Here is a 17,443-nt window from a genome sequence, read left to right on the forward strand (position 1 = left end):
TTGTTAGTACATAAAAAGAAATACTATTTAATAATCTAGATAATCATTTAAGTTCTTAAAGTTTCGCACTGATGAAAAAACTACTTACGATTATTTAATAATACAGTGAAACTTCGAAAACTCGTAACGCAGATAATTCGACTACACCGGTAACTCGACAGTTACTCTTCCCACGGCTAGCACATGCTAAATTCAGTATGTGAAAACCTCTCTAATTTGACACTTATTTACTGAAACTCCTAAAAATCGACGTTCTGTTGATGCTCTAGTCCAGCGGTTCTCAAACGTTTTAGGCCGCGGAACCCTTAGTAATTTGCCTTTACTTCAAGGAGCCCCATTTTTGTTTATGACCAAAAGACAAAATGTTAACAATCTAGGAATCAAACGATAAAGCTGAAAAATGATCATCAATTGATTACTTCCTTCTGCATAAGAAACTATAAATTTCAAGGAACTTTTCGTATTTTGAAGATTAACAAGTTCTAAAGAGCACTAAACCTATCTTAACCCATTTTTTGAAGCTGTCTGTCCGTCCGTTTGTGTTTAGCATGTATTTGACCGATTTCTTGAGGGCGATCTAATTCAAAACTTAGTGCATGGAATTAAAAGAAACTTGATATATGTCCATCCCCCCCCCCTCCCGTGATTCATTTTGGCACTAATCTCTTCAGAGGTTGACCCAATCGAACGATCTTCACTTTTAGCTTGACTACTGTCTGTCAAACAATAGCACAAGGATTCGCATAAAAATTTGTACACATATGTATCTTAATGGGAGAGGAGCAGAAATGTTTCCCCCAATCATTTCAAAGGAGAGACATAACAGAATGATTTTCTCGACAAACATTGCTACTTACATGCATATCTCAGAAAATTATACAAGAATTCAAACAAAAACATAAATACAAGAGGACCTCAATTGACACATTTGTGCATAGGCAGGCCTTTGTCTTTGGAGCCTAGTGCTCCAAGAGAACCTTGCTCAAGAGAAGGACTTCGAATGCTTTTATCGTCCAGCATGAGCATGACTGAAATTTTCTTTCATGATTCAGTGCATGTGCACTGTGCAATGTGCATTATTAGAACCGTAGCCAAGACACTTTATTTCTCCAATTTGGTTGCAATGATACATAAATTTTAAGTTCTTTTAAAAAAGCAAAAAAAAGCACCAACCTGGCTGATATAAATCGTAAAGGTCAAATGTCGCCATAGATTTGAATTTTAGTTGATGCGATAGTACGTGAATATCGATTGCTCATATGAATTATAGAGGTCCTCTGCAGTGACGGGTTTATCATGTCGCAAGTTGAAAAGGCTCCTCATGACCATTAGACCATAAATTCATCAAAAACTATGCAAGAAGTCGAATGCTATTGACTTGATTATACTGGCGATGCAGAGCACAGTGATAACTACTACTCCAATCTGGAGCGACATTTCGGATCCTTGATATTGATTATTTCATTTTCCTGAAACTAGTGGAAAATAAATTTATGCAACCGCAAAATTGCGGCGGAACCCTTCTTATACCTCGGCAGAACCAAATGGTTCCACGGAACACACTTTGGGAAACGCTGCTCTAGTCTAATTTTCACTACCAATATTCTTTCATATTGACCTTTTCTTAGAATTTTAGGCTGTCATTTCTTGGTCAGTCTATACTTTTCAGAAAATATCTTTCAGAGAATACCATTTTTGATCCACGGGAGTCAGCAACCACATTCTGTGCTGTTGCTGCAATTCTAAAAGCTAGGAAAGGGTAGGATAAATGTCCCAAGTGTAATCCTGTACAGTACGACATGTTTTTTAGACAAGTGTGAGCAGGACTTTATAAAATTAACAAACCTGACTAACTAGAAGCTTTTATCTCACTGCAAAAAATATGGATTTATTCCTTCCAAGGCATTCAAATAGTATTAGTGATTTTGTTATGCACTTTTTGGAAAAGTAGAACGAGAGAAAAAATAAAATTCATTCACTAGAAATATTTGTCATAACATGAATGTTGTGAATTAGTAAGTAAGTGATGCAGAAACTCTTTAGGAATTAAAATTATGGAACCTCAGTAAGTTGACATCCGCTCAAGTCGACATGCTTAAACGTTTCTTTTGGGGTGTTGAGTTACCGAGGTTCCTCTGTACTTATTTATTCCTTTTTAGGTTGATATTTATCTCATCCAGTTTCGTTTCTTCCCATTGGTATAACATTGGATAAAATCGTTTCAAACATCCAAAGCTTAAAATGGTGCAGATAAATTTAAAAAAAAAACTTCAAGGAAAATCGCGAGCGTGGTTTATTGACTCAACCAACCAGAATCTTTGGTTTAAACACAAATTTTTAATCAAAATGTGAGTGTTTGTATCCATATAAGAACTTCTTTGACCATTCCATCCCCTCTTAGAAGGTAAATTCTGACTTTTCTAGTTCTTCGTACGCAGTTGAAAATCGTCTAAATCTCTTCAGAAATACGAAAGTTGCACACATTGAGTGTAGCAACGTTGTGAAAAAAAATATGATAGGAATCAGAAAAAAAAAGAATTATGTTTAAATCTAAAACTTTTTTTAATGATTTTTCTTTGTCAATGTAAAAATATATTAACCTTCTTTAGATCAAAATTTTAAAGGCTTAAACACTACCCATTTCAATTTCAACTAACCCGTCTGAAATTCAGTTTTCAACATGTTTTTTTTTTCTCGGGACTTTTAGTAAACCAGAAAAATGCTTCGTCCTGTCTTAGCACTAAACCGAATAAATTTACTTCATAAATAGATAATTATGAACACGTAATGTGGCGCATTGTCTGTTTAAAATTTTATGCAGAATGTATAATTATTTATTAAGACATAATTGATGTAAAAAATTAAATGATAATAATATTTTAATTCTTAATATTTTGTAACATTTAGTTGAAAATAGAGAAATAAGTACCGTAGTTATATTTTTTTCAATGATATATGACATTGCAGTCAGATTCAAAATAACTAAGCATTTACATATGAAAAGCCTTAAAAAGAAAAAAAAAAGGTGAAAAGCAGAGAATAATCGAAAGCTGTTGTGTTTTCTGTGATATTTTTTAAAGTGGTTTTTATTTAAATTAAATGAATCCATTTATTATCAAAGTTATAAAATTCTAGCTCATTTTGTACAAAATTTGGAAGTAGAAAAATGTATTTAAAATGATGCATAAACTGCCATTAAACAGGAACTGCTTGGTTTAAAACATAAAGTTTCGCTATCGAAGTAAATAAGGAATAGAAATATGTATGTTTAGACATTTTCAAAGAAATTATTTTTTCCCCTCGGGACGGTAAAAATTATGTAGCAGTTTTATTTTTCAAAAACCTTTTCCTCATTATACTTAAAATGAATTACAATTGTATTCGGGGATACACGTTACTTTTACATTACGTTTACGAAATAAATTCATTTCTCTCTATCTGAATTTTCCTCCTCTTTAAAACTGTTTATATTTAGTGATTTAAATAAGAAGATATGTATGTGTATCTGGACCTATTTTTGTGGGGTTTTTTTTGCCGAATCAAATGACTAGGGTAGTGAAGCTCAACCTTTGTTTAACAGTTGTACGTCAATTGCTTAAAATCGTGATTGGTAAGGATTATTCTTTGCTTGAATTTATTATTATGACATTTCAAACCAAGCTTGATATTTGGTGTAATAATTTAGACGAATTTGAACGATTAAGGTATGAACAAAAAAAATTATATAATAAAATAATCTAAATTTAAGTTAAATATGAGTTTGGTTTCATCTAAGATTACAATATGCAAAATAAATAAATAAATAAATATAAATAATAAAATAAAATACGTTATCTACCTAGAACAGCATGAAAACTGTTCACAAACCCAAACTTTTGAGATAAATGTGGTCAATTCAGTAAGTAAGTTTCCCGTGATCGGACACAATGTTCCGCTGTCTTTGACTTTTCGTACTTCTCTATTTTGATTTACGTATACCAAGGGCTGGTTTTAATTCTACCTAACTAAATCAAATAAAATGTATAGGATATACTCGTATATGCCTATCTCCAGGATAAATGTCTGAAATATTTGTCAGAATTAATATTAGTTATATTTTGCTAACGTGAGAAAGAATACAGTTCACCTTTAAAATGTTTCTGTTCGGATCTATGTTATTTGGTGGTTTTTAGGCTGTACAACACTGCGCAAAATTTCGCAACCAAAATTTTAGCGAACTTTATGTCGCACAAACAATTATTTCTATTTAAATTCTTGACGCTTGAATAGGAAATTTTAAATGCAAATTAAACTTTGAAAACCTCAGTAACATTTAAAAAATTAAGCTAAGCTCAATATATTCAACATCCAGCCCTATAATGTACTACGATAAACTATTATCGTAATAAAACTAAAAATAAATTAGTCTTACTTTCACGTAAAAATATTTTTTGCATTGAATACATAGTCAATAAATATGCACATAAAATGCTATCGAGACTGATGTAACTATATTTAAGATGTTCTTTAAACTAAACTAAAGCTGAATATCTCTAACACATAACAATATTTTAATGAAAAGTGTCATTTTTTTTAACGAAACTAGGTATAGCACGTCTAAAACAAATATGTTTTACCGAACATGGACTTGTTTATTACAAGCAGTGCATAGATTTATTACTTTCATTACAGTCTCAAATATCCAATTCATTTTTGTTTAAGAAACCGTATTTCCTTTGCATAAATAAACTTACAGTGCGTGCCATTTCAAGCTCGAAGCTACATTTTAGCATCGTGTGGTCGGTGCTAAAAGTTTCTCTCCTGACAGCATCGACCAGAATCTCATTTGACTTAACCCATTTTGGCCGATAAAAATTCCAACTTTCCGCCGCACTCCTATGCATCACAGCAGTGATAAACCGCTGGCCTAAGAAAAGGGATAATTGTGGTACCCTAAGCTGAAAGTCCCGGGAAAACTCCTGTAATCTACCATTCGCGCAAAAGATATGGTTTCCGGTGATTTGACAAATGCGCTGTCAGTTTCAGTAAACGCTGCCTGCCTTTGATTCCATCCATTAGTTTCAACTTCGCATTGATGGCAGTTTCAGGCCACACTGTACCCCTCCCACTGTGCACACTTGATAATGTGCCATTGGAAATGCGATTTTGGCTTTCTGATTTCTTTGCAGTTTGATTTTTCCATTAAAGTTTTTTCCTGTTACAGAAAATTTGGATTAGACTGGTATTCAAGATTTATTTTAGTCTGGTAAAAAGGAAACTCATAAATTAAAAGTCCAATTAACAATGTAGGTCATTGTTAAGTTTATAACTGCTCCAGAAACGTAATAACGTATATTCTAGGAGTGAACTCACAACCGTCATGTAACAATTAATCCTTTGCAACCACAGATACAGTTCATAATTCCTTTGAAACATTTTGTTACCACTCTTAAAATGTTTCATCGTTTTTAAAATTCACTATTTTATACATTCCCATAAAAATTAAACAGTCAGACCAGTCATGATCTAGAATTTTACAGTATGTTGAAACCATCTAAAATACGATATTTTATGCATTCTAACAAAATACTTTCAATTTAAAAATCAAACTATATTTATTTTTTCAAATGGTTTTGAGAACACAATAAGTAAAAAAGACGAACTAAAAAATAAAAATCGGAAGTATTATTTTTTTACAAACGCTATTTTGCATTTAAAATACTGATATTTAAAATACTGATACATTAAGCTATAAATAAAATAAAATTTTATGAAACGTCTTCAAAAGACCATGCATAAGTTTAACTAAAAGCAATGATTGAAACATGTGTATAATGATTCACATTTACCACCATCTGAAAAAAGCATTCTTTGTTTTTTAAAGGTGTGTTTTTCCTTAACATGCATTTCCAGTAAAAGAAAAAATACTTTTTTCTTTTCGATTAACTTTTTTAAAAAGTAACTCTCCTTTCAACATTTTTTTTTTTTGCGTTTTTATGCTTTCACATTTAATCATACCAAACTTTCCTTTTCTTAGACGTATTCGATTTATTCTAAATGCATAAAAGAAGATATCTCTAGATAATGACTTTTATTGTTTACTACAATTGTTAACTATTTGACTCAAATATCAGCCGAAAATGTTACCAGGAATATCCGAGAAAAAAAAATAAATCTCGTTGAAATAACATTTTCTGTTCAAGATGTTTTACTTTTTGCCCTTCTATTTATTTTTACCCCATTATTTATTTTATCACTTTCCTGGAAGCACAATGCAAGGAGATAGAAGAACTTTACTATCTCAATATCTTAATAGGAGAAATCTCCAACATGTATAAAAGTAACGTTTTTTAAAGCTTGCAACTAGTAACACCTAGCGCCTTTTATCTAAGATGTATCCACTTTATTGCGACGCAGCTAAAGCCAGGAGATATTTTGTTTTTTCAAGAAAAAGAAGAGGTCGATTTTTTTAGTATTTTTTTCTTGAGAAGTCTTTAGGGTTAAATGTGTTCAAGAGGATGTTAAGAATAAACATACTACTTATTCATATTTTAGAAGATATTTCAAAATAGTTCAATGGGTCGTGCATATTTTTTAAATTTTAGTTTCATAATATCATTTTCGTTTATTTCAGGAATGTAAAATAAATAATTACTTAAAACCACTTATGTTTCAGTCTAAACGGTAGACAAAGCAGATATTAACATATTACAAGGATATTTTTTTAAAAATATTAATAGAAATTGTGTCATTCATTTTTAAGATACCAAAGTAATATAAAATCTCTTATGACAAAATAAAAAAGATAAATTGCAAATATCTTTTTCATCAACAACAAAAATTAAAATTAGTATGCATAAAAACAAACTGAGTGACTTAGCCTGGAAAATTTTTCAACAGTGGAAATAGCTATTTTTTTCAGCTGGATATGGTTAGCTTTAGTCGCTTTCTGTACTACAAAAGGGGAAAATTTTGCGTTTCAGGGTAGCGAGATATAGATTTAAGTTCTCCTTAGGATGCGCCTCTGAAAAAGTTTCATCAAAATTTATTTCAGAGATTTTTTTTTTATTTGACAACACACTTTTCATAAATATATTAAATTAGTGGAACTGGGAAAACAATTTATGAAAATGCTTTTAAAAATATACAAGGAACATAATGAAATTGATTAAGTTGAGTCGTTTTCTATTTAATGCATGACTTGTATGTTGTTAGCAATATATTTGGAAACGGATCTTAATTCCACCGCCACATTATCTTTTTGCATTATATTGATGGGTTTTTTTTCCAATACATTTCGGATTGGATATCAAAGTGGTTCGAAAAAAAATCGATTTTTTTTTTCGGAATGGCGTTACCTCTCAAAAGTTGTAGTTTTGTATCCCTTGCTACAGCTAAAATCTACTGCTCAATCTAAGGCGTATGTGCGAGTTAAAGATCTTATGTGAAACATATAAAATCATTTTTAGGTTCAAAAACCGCTATATACTGACAAGACAGTTGCATTTTGAAAAAAATACAAAAACTAATTTTATTATTTTCTGAAAATTTCAATTTGTAACATATTTTTTCAAACTTTCAGCCTCATGTGTGAATTTAGAATTTTTTTATTATTTTTCCCGCATTGAGTATACGAACTACATTTTTTGATAGGTAACGCGATTCTGAAATAAAGACATTGATTTTTTCTAACCACCTTATTAGATATACATGTACGGTGTATATTGTACGGTATTATTTCGTTATTGCACATTAAACGGTTACATACTTACGTTTGAAGAATGATCCCATAACTCATATCAAACTTTGGAATATCTTGTACGAAATGAATTTAAATGAGTTTAATCAGAGAAATATTTCTCTTTGTTTACTCTCATTTTGTCCTCTAATAAAAAAATAGGTTCTTTTTTTTTCACATTACATTTTTTAAATGCTCTCTGTGAATGTTTACTAGCACTATTGTACACGTTTTGTACTGCGTTAACAACATATTGTTAGCAGATTAATTAATATTTTAGCTATAATTACAAATTATTACGACTGAGGTTTTTTTCCATGATGATTAGCTTAAAAAAAGAAATCGGAAAATATTAATTGAAATACATGGGAAACTATAACCTTTAAAATTACCTTGATGATAAATGTTGAAAATAAAAACAAAAAAAGGTTGGAAAGTATATTTAAAAGAAATGAAAATTACTTTTTCAAAACTTGATTTCAAAATTTCACAATAATTTTAATATGTCAGAAACTTTTTTTCATGTAAAAAAACGGAACTTCAGGTAAATATTTTGTTGTAAACGGAAAATTACCCTGAAAGATGTGAACACGCTTAAAAAAATAATTAAATAAATAAAAATTCGTATAACACAATGTTTTAGATGATTAAATTTATTAAGATTATTTTTAGTGAAACTACAGTCAAAACATCTCTTTGGTTTAACATTCAGTAAAAAAAAAAAGACATTGGAAATTACTATTCACCGATTTCCTTTTACGACAGACGACTTTTATACCCTAAGAATAAAATACAGATTTAAACTTTGGATATGCAGATACTTTTCAGTGTTCTTAAATGAAACCTAAAGCATAAAACAAATGCCTTTAACACAATAGATTTGTTTTCAGCTGCTTTAAAAAAGAATAGAAAGTATTCTTTGAGTTGAAAATAAAGCACAAGTGCACTTAGGATGTCTTACACTTTTTCGAAAATAAAATTTAATTCCAAAACTTTAAAAATTTTAAGAGAAGAGGAAAAGTTTCAGATGTATGAAATTCTAAATGCGAAGAAAATAAAAGATTTTTTAAAGGATGAACTAAAAAATAGAGAAAAGCTAAAAAAAAAAATCCTTTTCTGCTCCTAGGCGTCATTACAGTGAAAAATCCTTAGCCGTTTAAAGTGTCTTTCGCTTTCGTCAGAGAAGCTTTTTATCTTCGTAAACGGTGTAGCAGTATTATAGGAAAACATTTTATGGATAGAATAATTTAAAGCTATTGTTGAAAATACAAGTTAGACAACTTATGTAGGGAATATTATAAGGTTACTGTGGTTAAATCATTAGAAATAGCTCTATTTTACGACGAGGTTTTATAAATACATATTTACATGTTTATAAAGAAGCGAGTTTATAAATTCATGTTACATATATTTATCAGCAATTTAAAAATTCAACTCGATTTTTTTTCATTTTAAAATTTCACAGTGCACACATTGCGTGCTATTTTCCCCATATCTTATTTTTTGACTTAGCCAAAAGCTATTGTACAATCATTCCACAAATATTCTCGTGTGTACTTCATTAAGCAACTTTGCATATAGGTAATCATATTGTAACCCGGTAGCGGAAGAAGCTCAATTAAAAATTTTAAAAAAAATGAATTCTTTCCTTAATGCTCGCTCCTGTCAAATTGCCCCCGCAAAATTATTTAACGCTAGTAACTAGTGCGTGGTGGCAGACAAAAAAATATTATCAGTACTCACAATTAAATACAATTTTATGACTCAGGATTAATTATTTCAAGATTTAACAATACACAATTAATTTCCTTTTTAAAAACCAACTAGAAATTATATTATAAAAAATATTTTGTTTGTAATGAAGTATTTGGGAATAAATCAGTCGAAAGCAGTAATGTGTAAAAACGTGATTTTCACCATTCACCATTTTTTTTTTTTTTTTTCAGTTCGGTCCTTTCCGCTGTGTTGATGCAACATATACTTTAGGACAAATCATAAATGTACAACGTAAAGTGAAAGCACAAGCTAAAGTATTTGAAATTTTTGAATTAGTTAATTGAGTTCATTGAGAAGTACGATGTCATACAATTCATATCTATGCTACTGTAATTCGATATTTTTTTTAACATTTCACAATAACGTCAAACTTTCTTAAATTTCAAATTTTGTCATTAAAGTTTACTTGAAAAAATAATGTTTTGAACACACTTTTTCACCTTTTTCTACTACGAAATATGCGACATTCACTCGAATTTCTTATGTAACTATTTCACATTTTTTTGAGGCGTTCTTAATTTTCATTATTATATTATTCTTATTATTATTATGTAACTATAAAATGCAGCTGAAAAACTACCCCCAAAATTTCTAATAGCCATGCCCTCTCAAGATATGAACAGCAATTTATCAAGTTTTCCAGATAAGATGATTCTTAATAATTTTTTTTATTGCAGTTAAAAACAAACGCTCGTCAAAGGATGAATGATCAGCGTCCTAAAAAACGCCACCTACTTTATAATCCCCAAAATAGCAAAAACCAATGTATTGGGGACTTCAACTTTGAAAATTTACCGAGGGAAAATTCCAGGTCCCTCGATTTGTGCTTAGATTGTTCACTGACCTTCTTTTCTTATTGTGGCAATGATCTTCTTCGAGCTTATAAGATGGAAGAAAAAAAGGTGGGTTAATCTGTCATGATAATAGTTTCATTTATTTATTTATACAGAAGCAAACAACTTCACATACAATACGCTTTGCCTTCAGACGCACGCAGAAAATATTTATAGCACTAGATCAGGAAATAACACACAGGGCACCGGTGGGATTCGAACCTACCACCACCACCTTTGAAGACGAATATTCTACCACCCATCAAAATTTTCCCTATGTTTTTAAACATGCATGGTGTCAGCGCAAGTCCGTTGCCACCCCAATAATGTATGTACGGAAAGAGCTACAATAATAAAAGTAGGATCTAGGTACAGTAAAGTTTCTATGCTCTACACAATGAAGCCGCTAACAGCGTCACATGTTGGTAAAATTAGGAGTTAGCATTCTTGTCTCAGAAAAAGTACGATATACGTGAGAGAAATCAAATACAAAGTTGTCAAGACATTTCAAGTTAGGAAGAAAAATACATCTTCTGCACAGCAATGTTGAAAATAGTTGGTATACAACTTATTCCAATTATTTGTCGTCGTTTATGGTGGTTGCATTGAATGATCTCCACATTCACCTGACATGAACTTAAACATTTTAAGGCATAAGTACATCCCATAGCGAGTGCATGCAACACCACCACAAACTTTTTAGGAATTTTGGAACCGTATTAAGTATGTTTATGGTAGCGTACAACCTTTCGTGTCGTACAGTCGGCAGCAGGAAGTTCATATATGTCCAGATATGTATTTGTACTAAAATACACCATTTTGAGCATTGCAGATTGATGCAAATCATTTCCGGAAAGTTCAGCGTTGTTCAATGCGATCAAAAAAGATGCATTTTACGCCATTAAACATTAGCACTATCACATTTTGCATATTTATAGCACATTTTCTTGCAATGCTATTTATACTTTATGCTAAAATATAATCCTTGATTTCACATATTAAAAGTATTAAGTACTACGAACATCGCAATCAACTAACAACGTTTTATTTTGCGGCGTGCGTGCGTGCGTTTTATTCTGACTTCAAAGTAACTTTTTAGTAACACTGCACGGAATAAATGAATAATTATTCGAAAAAAACCCTTCAGTTGGAAATCGACAGAAATAAAATTTGAATGGACTTTTTCCCCACATTTCCCTATCTAACGAAAAATAAAACTCGTCATTGAAATCCGAGGGAATCTGAAATTTCCTCACGCTTTTGTCTCCAAATAAGACATTCATTCAAGACAGACAGCCAAATTTCCTGCTGAACGGATTGACGTCTGCGAATCAAAAGTTGAAACTTTTAATAGAAACTTTCTTCTGTGACGCAGGATTTCAGTTCCTTTTTGTTCCTCGGTTATTGCCTTTTTATATCTTATTTCGAGTACGGAAGGACAGGGATGTGTGATTTCCGCAAAATGAGAAGATTTCAGTTTTGCTGACTTCTTATTTTTCCGGATGGATTTTTCCTCCTTTTTTCTACTGATAATGAAGTCTATTCATCTGAGAAATGAAGAGGAAGGCATAAATTGAGTTTGGACATGAGGGAAGGAAAAAAAGCCTAAAGGCAAAGCATGTCCTAAACCTTTATTCAGTCACATTCAGGTAGGAATTTATTCTTTTGCTACTTCTGCTATCATTTTCCTCAGAGACCTCATAAGTAAACAATTAAGAAAGAAAAAATCTGTAATAATAGAAAAAATCTCGAAAAACAATGCATGTGTATTTTTTCTAAATATTTAATCCTTATAATAATACTTTCTGATTCAGTCTTGGCAACCACGTTTACAACTCTTAAATTTTGGAAATTATCATTATTATTTTGCTACTCCTTCTACTATTTTTTTCTCAAAAGACTTCCTAAGTAATCAATCCATTAAAAAAGAAAAACAGTGATAAAATAAAAATGTATCGAAAAACAGTGCATGGGTTTTTCTTCTTTCAACGTTTTAAAGCTCAGTACTTCGCAAAAATACTCATTATTCAGTCTTGACTACTACTTTTACAGCTCTGAAATTTCGAGAATTAGCATTAATTTTTTGCTATTTCTTCTATATACCATTTTTTTCTCAGAAGACTGAATAAGTAAGTAAACTAATAACAGAAGGAAACAGTAATGGAAGAAAAAATCTCGAAAAAACAGTGTTAGGAAAAAGGGGGTACATGTGAGCACGGGGCACATTTGATCATGGTCTGTTTTACTAGAATAACGTCAAGCAAAATATCTTATGAAATTATTATGTAATATCAGTACCGGTTCTACTATTTAACCAAACTTTCAGAGCAAGGAGCCAGTTTATGTTCCTGTGGTGACGCTTTCTTTGTTCTAGCAGATTATGATGTACTTTTATCACTGTCTTCTTTGTGTAAAAACATATTCTAAACTAATTTATAAGCTAAATTTAACTATTGCAAACCATTATAAGTACATTGACATAACTTTATGCCAGTGTTTAAATTTTGTTATTAAATTAAAAATTCTTTATTTTTGAAAATTAGTTCTTAGGTAGATGCCGGAGCACTTGTGAACGCAAAATGTAGGGGCACTTGTGAACAGCTCCCATATCCTCTCCGCAAATTTTAATATTACTGTAGGCTTATTTTAAGTGTTAAATGAGACGTAGATATTTATAATCATTATTTTACTGCAATCAACTTGTAAATTCATTGTAAACTGTTATTTACGTAATTAATAATTATTTATTTTATTTTTTATTTTTTTAATTCATTAATTACTAAATAGTTCGCTAAAAATTTAATGATACATAATATTTGTACGGAAAATAAAAACAAAATCTTTTCCTTTAACTAAAAACTGAAGTTAAGAAAAATTTTGAAATTCATCATCATATTCAGTATGAAGCTTAAACAACGTTCTATATGACAAGAATATAATTTACATAATAAAATATTCATTGCATTGTTTAGTAGATTTATCAGATTTTTTCTTGTCAATCTATTGATTAGAACATGCTATGAAACTTTAAAATTTGACAGTGAGCAGAGTTCTGTAATTCAGAAAAAAAATATTTTCTTAATAACTACTGTGCAATTTAAACTGACAGTATAGGTTACCTGCACATTTTTCATGTGGAAGTTTTCAAAAAAGGGAAGAAATAAAGAGATTTACCCTATTTGGGTGACTCTAAAATTGTGGTGCCTAAATCCACGAATCTACCAGACCGTGCGTTCATCATGCCCTCATAAGGTTTAATGGTGGTGGTAAAATTACACTACTCGTTGAAACAAGCAATCCTCTCGTTCCCTATCTAAAAGATAGGGAACGAGCGATATTTATCTGCCTAAAAAAATATTGCCTCATCGAATGTAAACATACTATTCAAAAGTGAATATTTTAGAATGAAAACACGTGATGCTAATTAATGCATAAACTAGCATTTTTTTTCCTAATGTGGAGCCGTGAATGCTGTTTCGGTATGTCTAAAGCACACAAGGCTGAGATATTGCGGATATTGTTATCATCAGGTTCGATAAAATTTGTATCATCAATTTGAAAAAAAAAAACCTAGAAAGTTATAAGTGTTTTTTAACCATTCTTTTATGTATTTTTTTCAAAAACCTTTACTTATTGTTCAGCCTGATTACAGCAATTTCCGATTTTAGACTTTAACAAGAACACTAAATGCTTTTTTTATTATTTCAGTGACCATGTAGAAAACAATAAAGAAACAGAATGAAAATGGATAGTCTTTAGCGGCTGATCTGTAATAAATTGAATTTATAAATAGGTTAACTTTAAATGGTGTAAAATATGTTGCAAAGCATAGTTCATTGCAATTTTTTAAAAATGTTTTGAAACAACAGTGTAATTATTAATGGATATAACTTTTTTAAATCCCATTTTTCCTTGGTATTTTTGATCAGGGTTTTCTTTCTTTCTTTTTTATTTCTTTTATATGGTTCTGACTTGAAAATTCTATTACAGCTGAAATACTGTTGATCTCAGAAAATAAACCAATTTTCATTTTTAAAAACTGAACACCCAGAAAACTATTCCCTTGTTTAAGAGATGTTGGAGCACAAGAAAATATTTCCGCCACATAATGTACATCTGGCAATAATATGCAAATAAAATCCGCGTTTAATGAGTGAGCCTGTTTTTTTTTTTTCTCCAGACGTTTCTTTTAGTAATGAGACCTCTTTGAAGAACTCAGAATTTACTATTTTGCAACTGTCAATTGTAGAAATATAGTAAATATTGTACGCACATTTTTAGAACCATGCTAATGCAGTCGTTTGATAACTAAGATCGAGATGACTTTTATTGGTCATAACCTTTGGGACTCCTTAATCCATATTTAGAAAAAATACGATGTTGACAGATATCAATGGCAATAAAAAGAATCACCTAATGTGATATGTCCAAGAAGTATTTGAGAATTTCAGCAACCTAACTTTACACGTCTTCTTGCAGAAAAAATCATTCTTGGTTATAGTATTTTCCCATAAAACATCCCTAAAAGCATCCATTGAAAATAGAGAGATAGCTAAATAGCCTAAAAGAAATCGACCTAAAGCAAAGGTTAGGATGCCGCTGGTCGTTGAATCTATTAATCATCCGCATTTCTGGGAAAATGTCTCTCCCTAAGAACAGGAAAAATAAATAAATAAATAAATACAAATAAAAATACCACTCACATATAAACAAGAAATATGTTCTAAGTTAAAGCCATTTTAAGTATAAAATATGAATTATATTTTAATGCTCTTGATGACGATGAAATATCAGTTGACTAGAATGTTACAACTACCTGCTTAAGAAAAGAAACAGAAAACACACACACAAACACACACACACACACATACACAAACAAATATGGGCGTTTTATCTTAATTTTTATTTATTTATTTATTTGTTGTACTTCATAGTACTCATAATTTTCATTTTATTTTCAATCTTTTGGGGCTGCTACTTATCTGATAATTTTAGTTTGTTTTTCGGTAAGTAAGAATTATTATTATTATCATTATTTTCAATTACTTGTCTTATTTATTACAATGAAAAGTTACTATTTTTTTCTTGTTGTAATTACTTGTTTTACCTAATGGTACGAGAAATAATAGCTCTGATATAACAAAAATGAAATCAAATATACGTTATAATTCTGAACTTTTACTTTTTGTTTCAGCGATTGCATACATAGGAAAAAATTTTGCATTTTGCATTCTGCTAACTACTTGCCAGTAATGTTATTGAGTGCAATGTAGAAATTTTTTTGTACCAGACTAAAACAGTTCAAGAAGCTATTCTGGAAACATTTCAATACGTTTTCATTTTAAGCATATTTCTTCCAAATAAGTACAAGTTTCTAAGAACTCTAGGCTTTTCAATACCACCTTTTTTTTAACTATAGTTAGTGCTTGGTGTTTACCTTACACCACGAAGAAAAAATATAAAAGCATACAAAGTTTTACCAGACACACTTCGCAAAATATTTTTTGTTTAATTCCACAAAAATAGTTTTGACATTGTTTCAAATTAAGAAAACTAAACGTCAAGAAAGTATTTCTAACAATTTTACGCTCAGTCATTTTTGACGATAGCAGTGCTATGGCAAAAAAAAAAAAAGAAAGAAAAAGAGCAAAATAAACTTGGAGCCGCAATTGAGCGTGGAACTTTTAGGCTTTAAGCACGACAAATATTAGAACATTTCTTGATGTAGCTAAAGAAGAAAACATTGTTCTTGGCGCCAAGGGTTATCGCCATGCTTCAGTAAATTAGCCAAATGGCTCAAAATTATCGCTTTGGTGCTGAAGAAGATATCTGAAAGGAAATGTGTCGCTCTCCTACACACATCCGACGCCGGTCGTACTAAAACTGCGTCTGACCTTTTATTGCTCTCTTGGGATAAATGAAAAGGGACGCAGGGCTAGAAAGGGGGTGAAAAAGTTATATGTAGATAATTGTGATGTGTTGTTGTTTTGGAGTTTTTGACATGATATTGGACGCAAGATAACACAGACCTGTGCTTCTAAGGAGAAAACTCTTGGGAGTCTAATGGTTAAAGGTCCATTAGTTTTCCATGTAACACACACGAAGACAAATGTTTTTCATCGTCACCTCGGAAAATTGCTTTGTTTCGGTATTCAGAAGTTTGGCGACAAAAGATAATGCATAAAAATATCATAATGAAAACAAAGGAGAAAGAAATGCTATACGTAGCTTCATTAATCACCGTCTAACGACTTTCTCTCTCGCTAGTTAAACAAAACCGGAAACCTGGATAAGTTTTCGGATATGAATAGATAACATCAGAGTAGGGAGATAATATTTTCATAGTTAATATTTTCAAATGTATAAACGCGTCTTGTTCGCATCACTTTCACTTCTATTAATTTATCGTAAGCTAAATTTTAAACATTCCTCGCAAAAACTTTAATGTTTCTTTTTACTTATTTGATCTTTTAATTTCTTTAAATAACTAATTTAGGATTTTCTTGTGATTTATGAGCATTTAGCCATTTTTTTTTCTGCTGTTTCTATAAATGATTAGTCATAGTTTTATTTCTTTTGGGCAATCAAATTAAGTTAAAATTTTATCTTTAATTACTTTTGGGCACTTGATAATTAAACAATATTTGAAATTTATACATTTGAGGCTGTAAGGAAAGTATAAAACATAATGTAGATGTAAAGAAACTAAAATATGTGCGGAAAAATTGGTACGGTATAGAGGGGCTAATTGATACGCCGGTAAGGTGATACAGATGGCGTTGTGACCAAACGTGCATGCCCAGACAGTCTGTGAAGGAAGAAGAAGCTGTAATTTCGATCAAATCAGTGCCTGCGAAGGAACGGGCCATTTATCAGAGTGTTGTAACCAAAAATGTATTTTAATCAGCAAAATCATTTCTTGAGAGTAGTGTTTGAGTGGATTTCTGAAGAAGACAATAGATTCCAGACAGTTCATTGTTACTTCCCGTGAAAGCGTGCTTAAAGATGAGTAATTAACGGTAGTTTAAAATTTTACAACCTTCTCAGTTTATTAAGTAAATTACCGCCCATTAGCCAGGGCTAAAGCAGAAATGCATGAAATACACCACCAGCTCAG

The sequence above is a fragment of the Uloborus diversus genome, chromosome 2, assembly GCF_026930045.1.
Source record: "Uloborus diversus isolate 005 chromosome 2, Udiv.v.3.1, whole genome shotgun sequence".
NCBI lineage: Eukaryota > Metazoa > Arthropoda > Arachnida > Araneae > Uloboridae > Uloborus > Uloborus diversus.